The 16,417-nt window shown below is 36.3% G+C and overlaps 1 pseudogene; it reads left to right on the forward strand.

The window, feature by feature from the left end:
- Positions 1-6,871: 6,871 nt before the first annotated feature.
- Positions 6,872-13,069, forward strand: LOC149230345 (glucan endo-1,3-beta-D-glucosidase-like; annotated as a pseudogene).
- Positions 13,070-16,417: the final 3,348 nt, after the last annotated feature.

A 16,417-nucleotide genomic window follows, 5' to 3' on the forward strand; every position in this document is an offset into this window, starting at 1 on the left:
GTACAGGTGTTGTACTTGATGGCAACTCACTCAAGTGGCAAAACTCTTTTTAGGCTCTTAAAATGATGGAAAATAAGAGGTTCGTAGGTGCATCGTTCAAAAGGTGCGGACCCGCAGGTTCGCCGTCCAAGGAGTGCGGACATACCCGCAGGTTCACCGTTCATAAGGTGTGGTCCCCCAGTTCACTCACTCCAATGCAAAGAAGCGCACTCTTGTGGGGTATCCTATGATTGGCCCTTGGTATTTAGCCCATCTTTTATGATCCTATGGTTTTGGCTCGTGGTATAGGATCTAATTTATTGAACCCCGGTTTGGATCCCTTGTATTAGTTTTTGATGGTTTTGTCCCATGGTGTGGATAAGGGTTTGACTATAAAAAGGGGAATGAGATCACTTGGCTGGTCACTTGTGAAAAATTGAATATCTTAAGATCTGAAATTTTGGGTGTTTGGTTTTACAAAGCTAAGATCTAAATCAAGGAGAAACCTTAAGGTGAATCTATTGATAAGTCGTGAACTCTCGGGCGCGTGGATCTGACTGACTGTGGCACATTGGAGGACTGTTAATTTGGCCCTAATCAGAGGTTCGCAGGCGATCCACGGTGTAGGTGCAGGGGTACGCAGTTCAGGAGAAGACGCAGTGCGAGGGTACGCAGCGCATCAGAAGGCGCAGTGCGAGGTACGCAGCGCAGAAAAAATCAAAGTGCGGAGATATGCAGAGGCACAGATGGAACAATGCAGAGGTACACGGTCTGACACAAAGTGCAGTGCGTATCTGAGTTGAGGTACGCAGTTCAGAAGAAGGGGAAGTTGCGTTGGTACGCAGAGCAGCAGAAGGATACAGTGCGGATCTGCGCAGTTCAGGCACAAAAAGGCTGCAGATACCCGCAGGTTTATATTGGTGAAGTTGCGGACCTGTCTTGAAACATTTATTGGCTGTCTTTTATCTATTGTTGCAGAGTTCTGGGTTTAGATTTCTGGTATTACTTTTCTGTTTACAACATTCTGAGTAGTTGGGTGATTCATTGGTTGTATAAGGAGATTGGGTGATTTGCATGTACTTGATGATTATTTGATCTTCTTGGATCCAGTCTGAAAATTAATGAAACGTGGTCCTTAAAGAAGTAGAAGAGAAAAGGGGGTTGTAGCTCCCTTCCAGGAGAGACTGGAAAACGAGAGAGAGTTGTAGCTCTCTGCAGGTTGTAGCCTGCGTACTGGTAAAGGACTGCACCGGTACACAATCCTTGTAAAAGAAGTTTCTAAATTGAAAGAAGATAGAGACATATTGCAGCAGGTGGTTTTCACCCACATTGGGTTTCCATCTTATATCTGGTGTTCTTTGGTGTGCTTATCTATTTTTCTGGTTCTTGTTCATTATTATATGGTACTGACATACAAATTAATGATCAATATCTGAAGAATAAATTAAAGTATAAATCTGGAAGGCATATTGAAAAGAATTTGATAATACTGATTCACTCCCCCTCTCAGTATTATTTCCAACAATTGGTATCAGAGCAGGTTCTTCAGAAGAAGGTCGATCGCTTGAAGAAAGATCTTACATCATGAGCAACTACGAGAGGGAAGCATCAATTAGGCCACCGATTTTTGATGGGATAAACTTCGTTTATTGGAAGGTAAGAGTTACTGCCTATCTTCAATCTCTTGGTACAGATGTCTGGGATATCATAGATACAGGGTATACTTTTCCTTCAGAAACTCCTACAGATCTGGATGAGAAGAAGAAATATGAAACAAATGCAAAGGCGGTCAATACTCTATTAGGATGCCTATCTCAATCAGAATTTGTCAAGGTAATGCAGTTTAAATCCGCAAAAGAGATATGGGACAAGATTGTTCTGAGCTATGAAGGAGATGATCAGGTAAAAAGAGCAAAACTTCAAACCCTCAGGATTCATTATGAAAATCTCAGGATGTATAATGATGAAAGTGTGGCTAACTATTTTCTTCATGTAGATGAGATTGTTAATTGTATGAAAAATTTGGGTGAAGAAATAAAAGAGGTTGTTGTGGTTTGAACAATCTAAAGTTTCTGCTATAGAAGAAAAAGAGAATCTACAGAGCCTTAAAATGTCACAGCTGCACAGAATTCTAATTGCTTATGAAATGAGGAAAGGAGGTCCATCAGACAGGAGAGAAGTTGTCTTCAAGGCTTCAAGCAAAGGCGAGTACTACGAGTCAGGACACGTGTCATAGAAGAAGAAGAATCAAATTTTGTCAGAAATCTTCAATGGGGTACTGGACGGTTCCAAGGTAAGTTACCTTTCAAATGCTTTTCTTGTGGCAGAGTCGGTCACTATGCTACCAAATGTCCTCACAAGGATAAGATTGACAAAGGAAAGGAACCTGTTAGATGGAACAAGAAATAGAATGAAACAAAGAAAAGTTACTACGCTCATGAAGACAGTGATGGCCTATCAAATAGTGACGAAGATGAACGAGGTAATGATTATAAACTTTTAATGGCCTTTGAAGATGATGATTACATGGATGCTATAGATGTGGATGACTTTTATGAAGAGATTTCTAGACTCAAGACATGTTTAGAAGAAAAGAATGTGATCATTGATACTCTGCAATTTCAACTTGATGAAAAAGAAAAATCTCTTGAGAAGTTAGAATGTGAAATTGTTGGCCTTAGAAAAGAAATTGAGAAAAAAAGGTTCTTAATCTTAAGTTTGTTAAAGGATCTGAAACTCTGGATGAGATTATCAATGTACAGCATTCTCCACTAATCAAGACAGGTCTAGGTTATAATGGAGAAACATCTCAAGCATCCACCTCAAAGAGTTATCTTGATGCAGCAAGGAGGAATGAGCAAAAGCCCAATGGAGATCATCAAGTAAAGCAGGGACGAATTACATCAAGAACAAACAGAGACTACCAGGTAAACCAGGGGCAATCCATCTTAAGGGTGAACAAAAGCTACAACCAGCCACAGGTAAAAACTTCTCAATTTGCTTCAAGAATGGATGACAATAGAAATTACAATCATTTGGCTGGTAGATTTGATAATCACAGAAGTTTCTTCAATGGCCAATGTTTCTCTTGCCATAACTTTGGTCACAAAGTAGCTCAATGTGTTGTCTATAAGACAATCATGACTAGAGAAGCTCAAAAACAAAGAAGTATGACCGGGATTACGAAAAGGACCTATAACAATTTTCCGGCTCTTGAAAATGAAATTGAATGTTCTATTTGTAATAACTTTGGTCATGAATATTCTGAATGCAGGAGCAGGTTTTTGCAGACAAAGGAACAAGCCTCAAGCACCCGAACATGGAGAATAAAGGAACCACAACCAGAAAGATGTGGGATAGCTTTTTATGCAGAAGGACAGGAAAATCTATGGTACATCGATAGCGGATGTTCGAAGCATATGACAGGTGATAAAGAAAAACTTGAATCATGTACTGCTTTAGAAAAGGGTAAGAAAGTTTCTTTTGGAAATGATACTCCTGCAGCCATAAAAGGAAAAGGCACTGCTCACTTGAAAGAAAAGGTCAAAGCTGGAAATGTTTTGTATGTTGATGACTTGAAGCATAATCTACTGAGTGTCAGTCAGATGTGCGATCAAGGAACCGAGGTAATATTTCGATCAAATGGATGTAGCGTTCGTGATCTTGATACTGGGAAAATAGTGATCAAAGGCAGAAGAACTCCAAATAATCCATACATATTTGAAGAAGGACAACAACAATGTTATTTGAGCAAAGATGATGAAAATTGGTTATGGCACCGGTGGATGGGGCATCTAAGCTTTTCACAAATAAGGAAAGCATGAAAATACCAGGCAATTCGTGGTCTTCCAGATATCAGAATTCCAGACAACACCATATGCAAATCATGTCAGTTTGGTAAGCAAACCAGAACTAACTTCCCTAAGAAGGAAGGATCAGCCAGCAAGCCTCTTGAACTAGTCCATACAGATTTATGTGGTCCATTCAGGACAAGGTCACCTCGAGGAGAAGAATACTTTATATTATTCATTGACGACTTCTCCAGGATGGTTTGGTTGGGACTTATGAAACACAAGGATGAAGCATTCGAAAAATTCAAATCTTTCAAAGCCTTGGCTGAAAATGAATCAGATCACAAAATTAAGTGCCTCGGGTCCGACAAAGGTGGGGAGTTTACCTCAAATGATTTTTTTGATTTCTGTGAAGAACATGGAATAAGAAGGGAATTCTCTACAGCTAGGACTCCTCAGCAAAATGGAGTGGTGGAAAGGATGAACAGAACGGTCCAACAAATTGCTCGTGCTATGCTTGATGAGTCTGGGACTCTCGCAACCTTCTGGGGTGAAGCTACATTTGCTGCGGTTGTTATTCTCAACAAAACAAATGTCCGAGTGAACAACACTCAAACTCCTCATGAGCTCTGGTATGGTGAGACTCCTTCGATAAAGCATTTCAAAATTTTTGGGAGCAAATGCTATATCAATAACACTAATGAATAGCTTGGAAAGCTTGAACCTAGAGCAGATGAAGGCATTCTGCTTGGTTATTCTCCCCACAACAAATCATATAAGTGTTACAATAAAAGACTTGGAAGAATTGTTGACAGCATTGATGTAGTGGTTGATGAAAAAGGATACATCCCTAGGCAAGTAAATCATGAAAATATCGAAGAGGATGAAGACTACTCTCCAAATTAGACAAATGATGAAGAAGAACCTCAAGAGGCACTTGAGGAGAAAATAAGGATAGAAGAGAAGACTCCATCCAGGTACGTTCAAAAGAATCATCCAGAATCTCAGATTTTGGGGCAGAAAGAAGTAGTTGTACAAACAAGAAGAACAATTGTAGAAGCCTCAAGCTATTTGGAATTGCTCTCCTCCACTGAACCACAAAATGTAAGAGAGGCATGCAAAGATGAATGTTGGGTCAAGGCGATGGATGAAGAACTTGAGCAAATAGAAAAGAACAACACTTGGGAGTTGGTTCCCAGACCAAAAGATAAGAATGTCATAGGGACAAAATAGATTTTCAAAAATAAGTTGAATGAAAATGGAGAAGTAATTAGAAACAAGGCCAGACTTGTGTGTAAAGGGTATGCTCAACAAGAAGGAATAGACTTCGAATAAACTTTTGCTCCCGTTGCTAGACTTGAGGCCATCCATGTTCCTTGCTTTCTCAAGCTTTCAGAAGTTCAAAGTTTTTCAAATGAACGTGAAATCAACCTTTCTAAATGGGGAAATAGAAGAAGAAGTATACATTGAGCAACCAAATGGTTTCATCCTTGGGAATGATCCAAATCTTGTATGCATACTAAAGAAGGCTCTCTATGGTCTTAAACAGGCTCCAAGGGCTTGGTACTACCGTTTGGACAAATATCTTCATCAACAAGGTTTTTCAAAGGGATCAGCGGATAGCAATCTTTACATAAAAATTGAAAATGACAAATTACTAATACTTTTTGTGTATGTAGATGATATTATCTTTGGCAGCAATGAAGAAGCTATGAGTCAAAGCTTTGCCTTGGTAATGCAAAAAGAATTCGAAATGTCTTTTCTTGGAGAACTAACATATTTTCTTGGATTTCAAATCCAACAAAATGAAGGTAGGATCTTCTTGTCTCAAACCAAGTATCTCAAGAAGATTTTGAAGAAATATGGCATGGAAGGTGCAAAACCAGTATGTACCCCCATGGTCACAGGATGTAGCCCCAGTGCAAATGATGAATCAGCAGCAGTACATCAACCAACCTACAGATCTATGATTGGAAGTCTACTTTATTTGACAGGTACTCGACCAGACATCATGCATGCAGTGGGAATAGTTGGAAGATTTTAGGCAAATCCAAAGGAAACTCATCTTCAGGCAGTGAAGATAATTTTCAAGTACCTTCAAGGAACTCAAAACTATGGCTTATGGTATCCTAGAGATACAGATCTCACACTTCATGCTTATACAGATGCAGATTGGGCCGGAAGCGTGGATGACAGGAAGGGCACAAGTGGTAGTGCATTCTTTATGGGTTCCAGATTAGTATCTTGGTTCAGCAAGAAATAGAGTTCGATTGCTTTATCTACAGCTGAAGTGGAATATGTGGCTGCTGCATCTTGTTGCACTCAACTCCTTTGGATGATGCAGACCTTGCAGGATTTTTAGATCACTTGTACTCCACCTATCTCCATCTTATGTGATAATACAAGTGCAATCAGGGTTTCAAAGAACCCAGTCATGCATTCAAAGACCAAGCACATACCAATCAAGTATCACTTTCTCAGGGAACAAGTGCTTGAACAAAAGGTCAAGTTGGAGTATGTTCCTTCTAAGGAACAAGTTGCTGATATACTCACCAAACCATTACCCAGGGAGACCTTTGAATACCTCAGGCAAAAGTTGGGGGTTGTTGATGCATCATCCTGTTGTTGAATCTCATCTGTTTCAGAGATTGTTGGCTGTACGTGAGGTTCATATGGGGTATACGTGTACATTTGCTAGTTTATGGATTGGTCGAAGATCACATAGCACTGGTTCAGGGGGAGCACATATAATGCATTGTTGGCATTATGGTAGCATAGAAGGCGAACATGGATGATGATCTGAATATCGTTGCAATATGTCTCTTTCATTCATGGTGTATGGTGGATTATGGTTTTCAAATCCGGTTTACAGTCAGGGGGTACATGATCAGCATAACAAAGACTTAAGCATGGTCTCAGGGGGAGCATAACCCTTTGCCCTTGATGTCAAAGGGGGAGAATGACGATGAGGATCTTGAGGTTGCCATCAAGTCCAAAGGGGGAGATTGTTGACATTATGATTCTGGTTTGGCTCTATGGTACAGGTGTTGTACTTGATGGCAACTCACTCAAGTGGCAAAACTCTTTTCGGGCTCTTAAAAATGATGGAAAATAAGAGGTTCGCAGGTCCATCATTCAAAAGGTGCGAACCTGCAGGTTCGTCATCCAGGGAGTGCGGACATACCCGTAGGTTCACCATTCATAAGGTGCGGTCCCCCAGTTCACTCACTCCAATGCAGAGAATCACACTCTCGTGGGGTATCCTATGATTGGCCCTTGGTATTTAGCCCATCTTTTACGATCCTATGCTTTTGGCCCATGGTATAGGATCTAATTTATTGCACCCCGGTTTGGATTCCTTGTATTAGTTTTTGATGGTTTTGTCCCATGGTGTGGATAAGGGTTTGACTATAAAAAAGGGAAGGAGATCACTTGGCTGGTCACTTGTGAAAAATTGAATATCTTAAGATCTAAAATTTTGGGTGTTTGGTTTTACAAAGCTAAGATCTAAATCAAGGAGAAATCTTAAGGTGAATCTATTGATAAGTCGTGAACTCTCGGGCGCGTGGATCTGACTGACTGTGGTACATTGGAGGACTGTTAATTTGGCCCTAATCAAAGGTTCGCAGGTGATCCACGGCGTAGGTGCGGGGGTACGCAGTTCAGGAGAAGACGCAGTGCGGGGGTACGCAGCGCATCAAAAGGCGTAGTGCGAGGTACGCAGCGCAGAAGAAAGCAAAGTGCGAAGATACGTAGAGGCACAAAAGGAACAGTGCGGAGGTACGCGGTATGACACACAGTGCAGTGCGTATCTGAGTTGAGGTACGCAGTTTAGCAGAAGGGGAAGTTGCTTTGGTACGCAGAGCAGTAGAAGGATACAGTGCGGATCTGTGCAGTTTAGGCACAAAAAGGCTGCGGATACCCGCAGGTTTATATTGGTGAAGTTGCAGACCTGTCTTGAAACATTTATTGGCTGTCTTTTATCTATTGTTGTAGAGTTTTGGGTTTAGATTTCTGGTATTACTTTTTTGTTTACAACATTCTAAGTAGTTGGGTGATTCGTTGGTTGTATAAGGATATTGGGTGATTTGCATGTACTTGATGATTATTTGACCTTCTTGGATCCAGTCTGGAAATTAATGAAACGTGGTCCTTAAAGAAGTAGAAGAGCAAAGGGGGTTGTAGCTCCCTTCCACGAGAGACTAGAAAACGAGAGAGAGTTGTAGCTCTCTGCAGGTTGTGGCCTGCGTACTGGTAAAGGACTGTACCAGTACAAAATCCTTGTAAAAGAAGTTTCTAAATTGAAAGAAGATAGAGACATATTGCAGCAGGTGGTTTTCACCCACATTGGGTTTCCACCTTATATCTGGTGTTCTTTGGTGTGCTTATCTATTTTTCTAGTTCTTGTTCATTATTATATGGTACTGACATACAAATTAATGATCAATATCTGAAGAATAAATTAAAGTATAAATCTGGAAGGCATATTGAAAAGAATTTGATAATACTAATTCACCCCCCCTCTCAGTCCAACAGATAAAATAAATAAATTGTGTGAGGGAGGAACATCGAGCTTGCATAATGTTGCATAGTTGTTTCTTTGATAGACTTGTAAGTTAATTGGAAAAAATAAACTAAAGAATTTGCACATAGACAAAGAAGAAAATTGATTTATAAGGAATTTTCTAACTACTTTGAACTCCTACGTAACAAGGATAACTACTAGAGAGTTTTTTACGACCCACCAAAGGTGAATAATGTGAATCCAAACCCAGTGGATTCTCCAAATTATTTAGATAATTGTGTATCTAGGATGCACTAGATACTCTCAAGTAATGAAAAAATTAAGCATTACTCGCTATTAAAATAGGAGAGATAAAATTATTGGTGGGTTGGCAACTTGCTTCATGAAGTAAAAATGAAAAAAGCAATAAAATTGTGAAGAAAATTTAGCTTTATTACCAATGGTGAGATAAAACTGCCTTTATGAGACACTCAAAAGAAGTGGCAAGTGATGAGCTCATTCTCCTTCTCCTTAGGAGGGTCTTTATTGATTTTCTCTCTCTCTCTCTTTCAAGAAAATACAAATGACTCTCGAGATAGTGGATCTCAAGAGTGAATTTTCCCATATAACATTTCCTATGAACTACAATTGTTCTTTTATTGTGAACATGTGACCTCATTATATAGCAAATATTTGTTACAAAGAATGTTATAAATTATTACACTGAAGACCTACTTATTTTTACCACAATAAGTTGATTTATGTTGAGTTAACTCATGCCTTATCATGATTTTTGTTTCCAATGGCATGTTGAACTAACAAGTTTTTCAACTTGCACTTAAACTAATGTGGATGTCATTTTCAAAAATGGAAAGATCCACTTTTGTATGCTCCTCTTGACTTGCATGACTATTATAGGATAATGCACACAAAATTGCATGATCTCTTTCAAGGAAATCTACACAAGCCTATAAAAATATAATGTTCCATAGTTTCTCAGTGATTCATTTGATGTGTATATTAATTTCATGGGTGCATTTTCTTAGTGATGATGAATTTAGTGACCATCTATATGGCTGTGAATGATTTTCAAGTGATAAGAATGGATAATCTTCATATATTGTGACAAACTCTATAACATATTACAACAATACGACCAAGCTAGGATCTTCAAACCATATGGTCTTATATTATATCTCCTCTTGACTTGCATGACTATTATAGGATAATGCACACAAAATTGCATGATCTCTTTCAAGGAAATCTACACAAGCATATAAAAATATATGTTCCATAGTTTCTCAGTGATTCATTTGATGTGTATATTAATTTCATGGGTGCATTTTCTTAGTGATGATGAATTTAGTGACCATCTATATGGCTGTGAATGATTTTCAAGTGATAAGAATGGATAATCTTCATATATTGTGACAAACTCTATAACGTATTACAACAATACAACCAAGCTAGGATCTTCAAACCATATGGTCTTATATTATATTACAATTCATAGGCGCATAAAAAAAGTAAACAAAAAGATCTAATCCAATAGTACATGGAGTACATGAGTTCACAATCCATCATATTCATTTAATATATGATATCAATTTTATAAATAAATGGCGAATTAATCTCCATAAATCAAGATTTATTTAGTTCACCTTAAACACTAAAGGTTCTCCAACCATGGTCCTGATGCTAATTAGAGCCTAGTTAGTAGACAAATCGATTTACACTCAGTAAGTGATAATTGAACTAATCAAGGCAACTCATTTGGTTAATCAACTAATGTACTACATGTTGGATTCAAACATTCTGACAATATTTAAACTCCATATGCTTGGTGAGCAGATATTGCAACTTCTTCCAACATATGTCCCAAATAAAACTATGCTAATTCTATGTGAGCTATAAAGGCATTGGATATCCCAATGGATTTCTTTTCATGACCATTAATATTGTTTCTACAAATAAACTACTACAAAGTTATTCACTTATGTTAAACTTTAATAGTGTAAAAAATGCATCATCTATATTAATTAATCTAAGTAAGAATTAAGAACACATATCAAAGTAAAAACACATTGTAAATCACCATTGATGCCTTCTTTTCACTTCAGAAACCAATAAATAAAAATGAGCAACTATAAATAAATGGCTTTTCCTTGTTCTTATTGTTGTTAATGATTATAATATGATTACAAATAAAAATAACTCTCTCACTTAAGTTGACATTCTAGCATAGTACAAGCTTCTATAGGGTATCCCTATGTTATTTGCTATTATTTCTCTTCTTTGTGTTGCTAAGAAATAGAAATTGAACTATTGTAAGTTTCGAAGGAACATGTTTCTCTCCTTGTGTCAATCATTTTATCCTCCCCTCTTAGTTGTTAAGGTTGGGATTTTGGATTCTTTATTTCTTATTAGGGTTGATATTTTGAATCATCTAGAATATTATTGGAAAATATGCGTAACTAGCCTTACATGTGAATTAGTAGTAGCTTATAAGGCCTACATCTAGTGCTACGATGGGAATAACAATGATCCACTTGCTATGAGTATATATTTCAAGTAAGAAATTTGTTTTCAATCATATTTCACACATTTGGAATATCAAAAAATATTATAATCACATTTCATCAATGTTTTTCTGATAAAAAACATTGTTTAAATCCCAAAATGAGGATTTTTTATTTTTTACCCCAATTTAAATTATTCAAAAACTTTTTTGTAAAATGCCTCTTAGCAAAATCGTAACTCTCAAAAAAAAATCACTCCATAAAATATGAAGAAGGAAATGATTATATATTGATTAATGACCTAGATCTTCTCTTGATAAACTTTTAAATGAAATTCACTGAAAGAAAGCTCTATATAATGTCCCATATTTTGAACATATATATATATATATATATATATATATATATATATCTATATATATATATATATATATATATATATATATATATATATATATATATATATATATATGTCTTTAAATCAACTGTAACATCTCTTTCTAAACCCAAGTTTGTAATTTATAACTCAGACTAATAATGCTGGAATGGAAAGCAAACTTCAATGAATGTAAATATTAACTCTTATTTAATATATTTCTACAACTAAAGAAGAGAGAAGCCAAAAAAATTCCCAACACATGAGGGGAAAGTTGTACGGGGGATTTGGGAAGTTTCATATCTAATTTGAATTAATTATACAAATCTCTTATTTGGAAGTTGAACTAACCAAATGCAAGAAATTATGAGAAGAAATGATTTGAATGGAAAGTGATATACAACCATGGTATCGAATGATGTAACTCAAGAAGGAACCAAAATTACTATAAATAATAGTCCTCAACTTGCAAAAAGACAAATTGGTCCACTATGATGCAGTTGTAAAAGTTTCCCTAAGTTAATAAAGAGTTATCCTTCCTTTCATTTATTGGGATGTATTTAGTGTATATATATATATATATATATATTTCAATGTTTTTCACAATAGTTTAAGGGAATATTGTGTTTTCTCTCTCCTCTTTTTCGTTGTTCAAGTCTCCCAAATATTAGCCCTCAAGATCCATATTAGTGGTATAAGAACTACATTACGAATTCATGACAACCATATTTTGAACTAGGTTTTGATTCAAGCTAGGTGATTCAGTGATCAATGCCTACAAAATATATAAACATTATCTTATAGGAGGAAGCGATGTTTTTCTCATTATGATGGATTTTGAGTTACGTATTTCTTTTACAGATGAAGCATTAGGTTTCAACTATGGAAGAATGGGGGACAATCCTCCTCCTCCCAATGAAGTGGAAAAATTCCTACAAACCACAATGACTGACGAGATGAAGATCTTCAATGTGGATCTTGATGTCTTACATGATTTTTCGAATCCAAATAATAGGGTGTTTGTTTCCATGGAAAATGACAAAATCATAGTCCTTAACAAATTGCCTACAACACAAGATTGGGTGAAGAAAAATGTGGCTCCTTTTGCTCCACCTAAAAATATAATTGCCACAATTGTGAGGAATAATATTATTTCCATGGGAAAAAAAGTGTTAATATCCCAACTAGTTCTTTCCATGCGAAATATTCATTCCTCTCTTTTTGGTGCCTCTTTTTATAAACAAATAAAGGTCTCCAAACCTCATTTTCTCAGTATTATTCGGAGGCCCCATCCATAGGAAGGTTCCAACAAGGCTATGATAGAGTTATTTTCAATCCATTATTGAACTTTCTTAGAAGAACAAGGTCTCCTTTCAAAGTCAATACTTATCCATACTATGGCTACAAAAATAATACCTTGTGCAATTCTATATTTAAGAAAAATCCAGGTGTATTTGAGAAGAATATTGGAATAACATATTCCAACATGGTCCAAGCTCAATTAGATGTTTCTTACTCAGTTATGAAACTATTGGGGTTCTGAAATGTAGATATTGTTGTGGATGAAACTAAGTGTCCATATGTGAGATATCCCAACCAAACAACTATCAATATGGAGAATGTTCTTTCCTATAATGGAAATATCATTAAACTTGCTAATTCCAATGGGAGAACTTTGATGATGCCCATAAAAACCTTTTATGCTTACACATTTTCTCTCTTCAATGAAGATATCAAGATTGGAACTACTCTAGAGTGAAACTTTGGGCTATTCAAGAAAGACATGACCAAGGTTTATGATGTTGGACTCATGAAGTATGATATTGCAACTCCTATGCCTATTTCTAGAACACTAGTAATGTCGACCAGGAGTAGAGGTTTTATAGGTACTTTTTACTAAAATTGTGATCAGTATCATGTTTAAGCCCTTAGAGGCATTTCAATAGATCCTTGGGACAAAAAACTCAATTCTTACATAGGTTTCACATCATAACCATAGCAAGGTGCCAAAAAAAGATCAAGGGGATTCAATACCTTTGTGTTGAGCTTCTCAGTGAAGAGCTTGTCATTGAGGAGGTCATGTTGTTGAGGTGGAGGGATGAATTTAGCTATTCACTTGAGAGTTGCATGATATTGGGATCCACATCATATTTCTAAGAGAATAATTTGAGGAAAAACCATCGTTCTACTATTCAGAGAATAAAGGAATCTAATGAGGGTTCATATGCTAATGAAAATATACTAGAATCATTCTAAATGAATGGTAGGTTAAAGATGAGAGTACTTTGGACCATGATATAGTTAATTATAGCTTCTACACAAGATTATTTGTTGCAATTGATTATTTTTTATCATCCAATGCTTTAGAATATCATTCTCACTAATGCAAATCTAATTTGTCTTTCAAAATTCATAGTGTGGTGAGTACATGGCTACCATGGGAGTCTATTTCTTGTTTCATATCATATACCAATAATTTCCTTTGTCTCAGAACATCAACCAACAACTTTTCATCATTTATGTTTGATTTTCACATCTTTCTTTTCTTCTTTCTAGTGGGGCTTTACTTTTGCTTCAAAATATTGACAAATGCCATTATTTTTGTTGTGTTATATGGACTTACTAGCTTATATTTTGTTGGAGTGATGGTTCATTTGATCCTTGTCATAGCTATAGTTATGTTCCTTTTTTTTTTGTAGAAACATCTTCAATTATGAAAAAAATTCCACTTTGATTCACTGTAAGCCTAAATTTGCATCTATGATTGTCAGCAAAGGCTTAAGTAATTTCAAGGCACCTTCCAAGGTGTTTGTAGATCAAGCATTTCCATTCCAGAAAAAGGGTGTATGGATCATACCCTTAGGTGTAATATATTTACTTATGAGTTATGCCACCCATTGCACCTAGTTGATGTCATAGGCACATCCACCTCCCTTTATCGTTCTCATTACTAGGGATGCCCATGATGATAGGGTTATCTTTGATGACTCTTGTGAAGCGTAGTTTTCACTATGACATAATACCCCTCTTGATTCCAAGGTAATGTCATGGTGGGATTATCAAATTACAACAATGAGAAAGAAAAATGTGAAACTTGAGTACTTGGAGGAAACCTTTACAACATCTATTTGCATAGTGAGAATTTAAAAATATAGGCCATTAGTTTTCTACCATAACTTGGCATACCAATGTGTGAACTATATCTAATTGGTCCACAAGAATTACAAGATAACTCTATCCTCATACCTTCATTTATCATGGTTAAGGTTCACCCACAAACCCATTTTTATGGGTCAACCACACTAAACCATTTCCATCTAAGTCCATTTTCTAGGCCATACATTGTTGGTATCATAGTTGGCCCGTAAGATTTATAGGGTAATTTTATCCTCGGACCTTCATTTATCATGATTATGGGTCACCCACAAACCCCTGGTTATGGTTCAAGCACACAAAACCATTGACAACACCAACTCCATTTCAGGGCATCCACAAACCCACAATTATTGGTAAATCACACAAAAACCTTCTCTTCATTGACTTGTATTTAAAGAAAGCTTCTAACAAGGGAACTTGACACACAGGGACAAATTCCTCTTCAGGGGGGCAACATTCATCTAAATAGAAAGTGGTATCCACCCATGTTATTCACCCATGGTATTACATGAAGTAACTCAATAAGGCACAAAAAATACTATAAATGTTGGCCCTCACCTTGCAAAAGGAGATATTGGTCCACCATGATGTAGTCATAAAATTTTCCCTCATTTGATATGGAGCTATCCTTCCTTTCATTTGTTAGGATGTATTTATTGTGTATTTTTTCAATGTTTTTGATAGTAATTTAAGGCAATATTATTTGATTTCTCTCCTCTCTCTCGATGTTCATGTCTCCCAAATCTTGTTGGTCAACATTTGGGTCAACAATGGGAGAGGAAAGAGGATTGCTACCAAATTGATCTAGGAATATGGGCTATGTACCCATTCTGGAGACTTTTGATTGACCACACAACATGATAAGGGACCCTAAATTCCATGTTGGGAAGTGTTCATGTGTGTGACAAAAGACAAAGAAAGAGAAATGAGGAGAGAGTAGTCAATGAATGCGAGAGAGGTGTGAGAAGGGAAAATAATGTGTGCAAGTGAATTAATGGAATCTATGAGAAGAAATTAAACCATGCATGAGGGTGTGAGTGTGACTCTAAAAGAGGTGGGATGAATAATCCATTGAGTCACAACATACTTATGTTTAGTTGTGATTTTAGTTAAATAGGTTAAGGAAGTTAGTTAGGAATCCTTCAACTTGAGTTAGATGGATAGGAGGAAATTTTGAATGGTTTTCCCTTCTTAAATCATGTAAGGAACTGAGAAAAGGAGAAACACCAAAGGACTACTATATTACTGAAGGGCTTAGGAATTTTTTGTTGTATAGTCCCATAGTGGCCATACTTTCTTGTGTTAATGGGCCTAGGATTAGTAATTAAAATTATAATCCTTATTTTTGTATGTGAAGGAGAGTGAAATTCATGTCATCTACCTTGATTCAAAATTTATAAAACCATAAGAGAAGCTTGCTCTTAAGGAATCAAATCTATTTGGGGTGGTCAACTACAAGAAATTTGTAGTGTAGTTGTGATTACAATTGGGTGGATGGTGACTCTCCCTTCTTCAATTTGTAGCAATTTTAAGTGCATCAGATAAATGTATAAATGTATAAATGTATATATTTCTTTGCTAATGAAATGAAATTATTGTTCAATTTTCATAATTTTTACTATGTTGGTGACTATGTATGTTTGTCATGATAAGCTAGGAGTTCTTATGCTAGTTTATTGAATATGTATGATTGATGCATTGAATTTACAATATAGCTTTTCTTAGATACTAAGTATTACATCTTCCACGAATGAATGCTATGTATAAAAATTTTCTCTAAAACAAGTTACCTCTAATGAATATCATATGTGTGGTTTATTAAGGTGAATGTATAAGTTGAATTGAGATTTTATATGTATTATGTAATGTGAATGGCTTTTACGAGGCTAGTATTAGGTGAAAACAATTGTGATTGTATCCTATTATTGAATGAGAATACTTGGTAGTCCTTCAATGATGGGATACCTTGTTTACTCTAAAGGTAAGAGATAATACTAGCCCCTATGTTTGCAAGATTTTGAAGCTGACAATGTGATGTTCTAGTTTGCAGTCCAAAGGAGTGTGAATATTTCATCTTAGTTGGGTAAAATTG

The sequence above is a fragment of the Pinus tabuliformis genome, chromosome J (genome assembly GCF_031772625.1).
Source record: "Pinus tabuliformis cultivar Carrire ecotype Pingquan chromosome J, CPIR1, whole genome shotgun sequence".
Lineage (NCBI taxonomy): Eukaryota > Viridiplantae > Streptophyta > Pinopsida > Pinales > Pinaceae > Pinus > Pinus tabuliformis.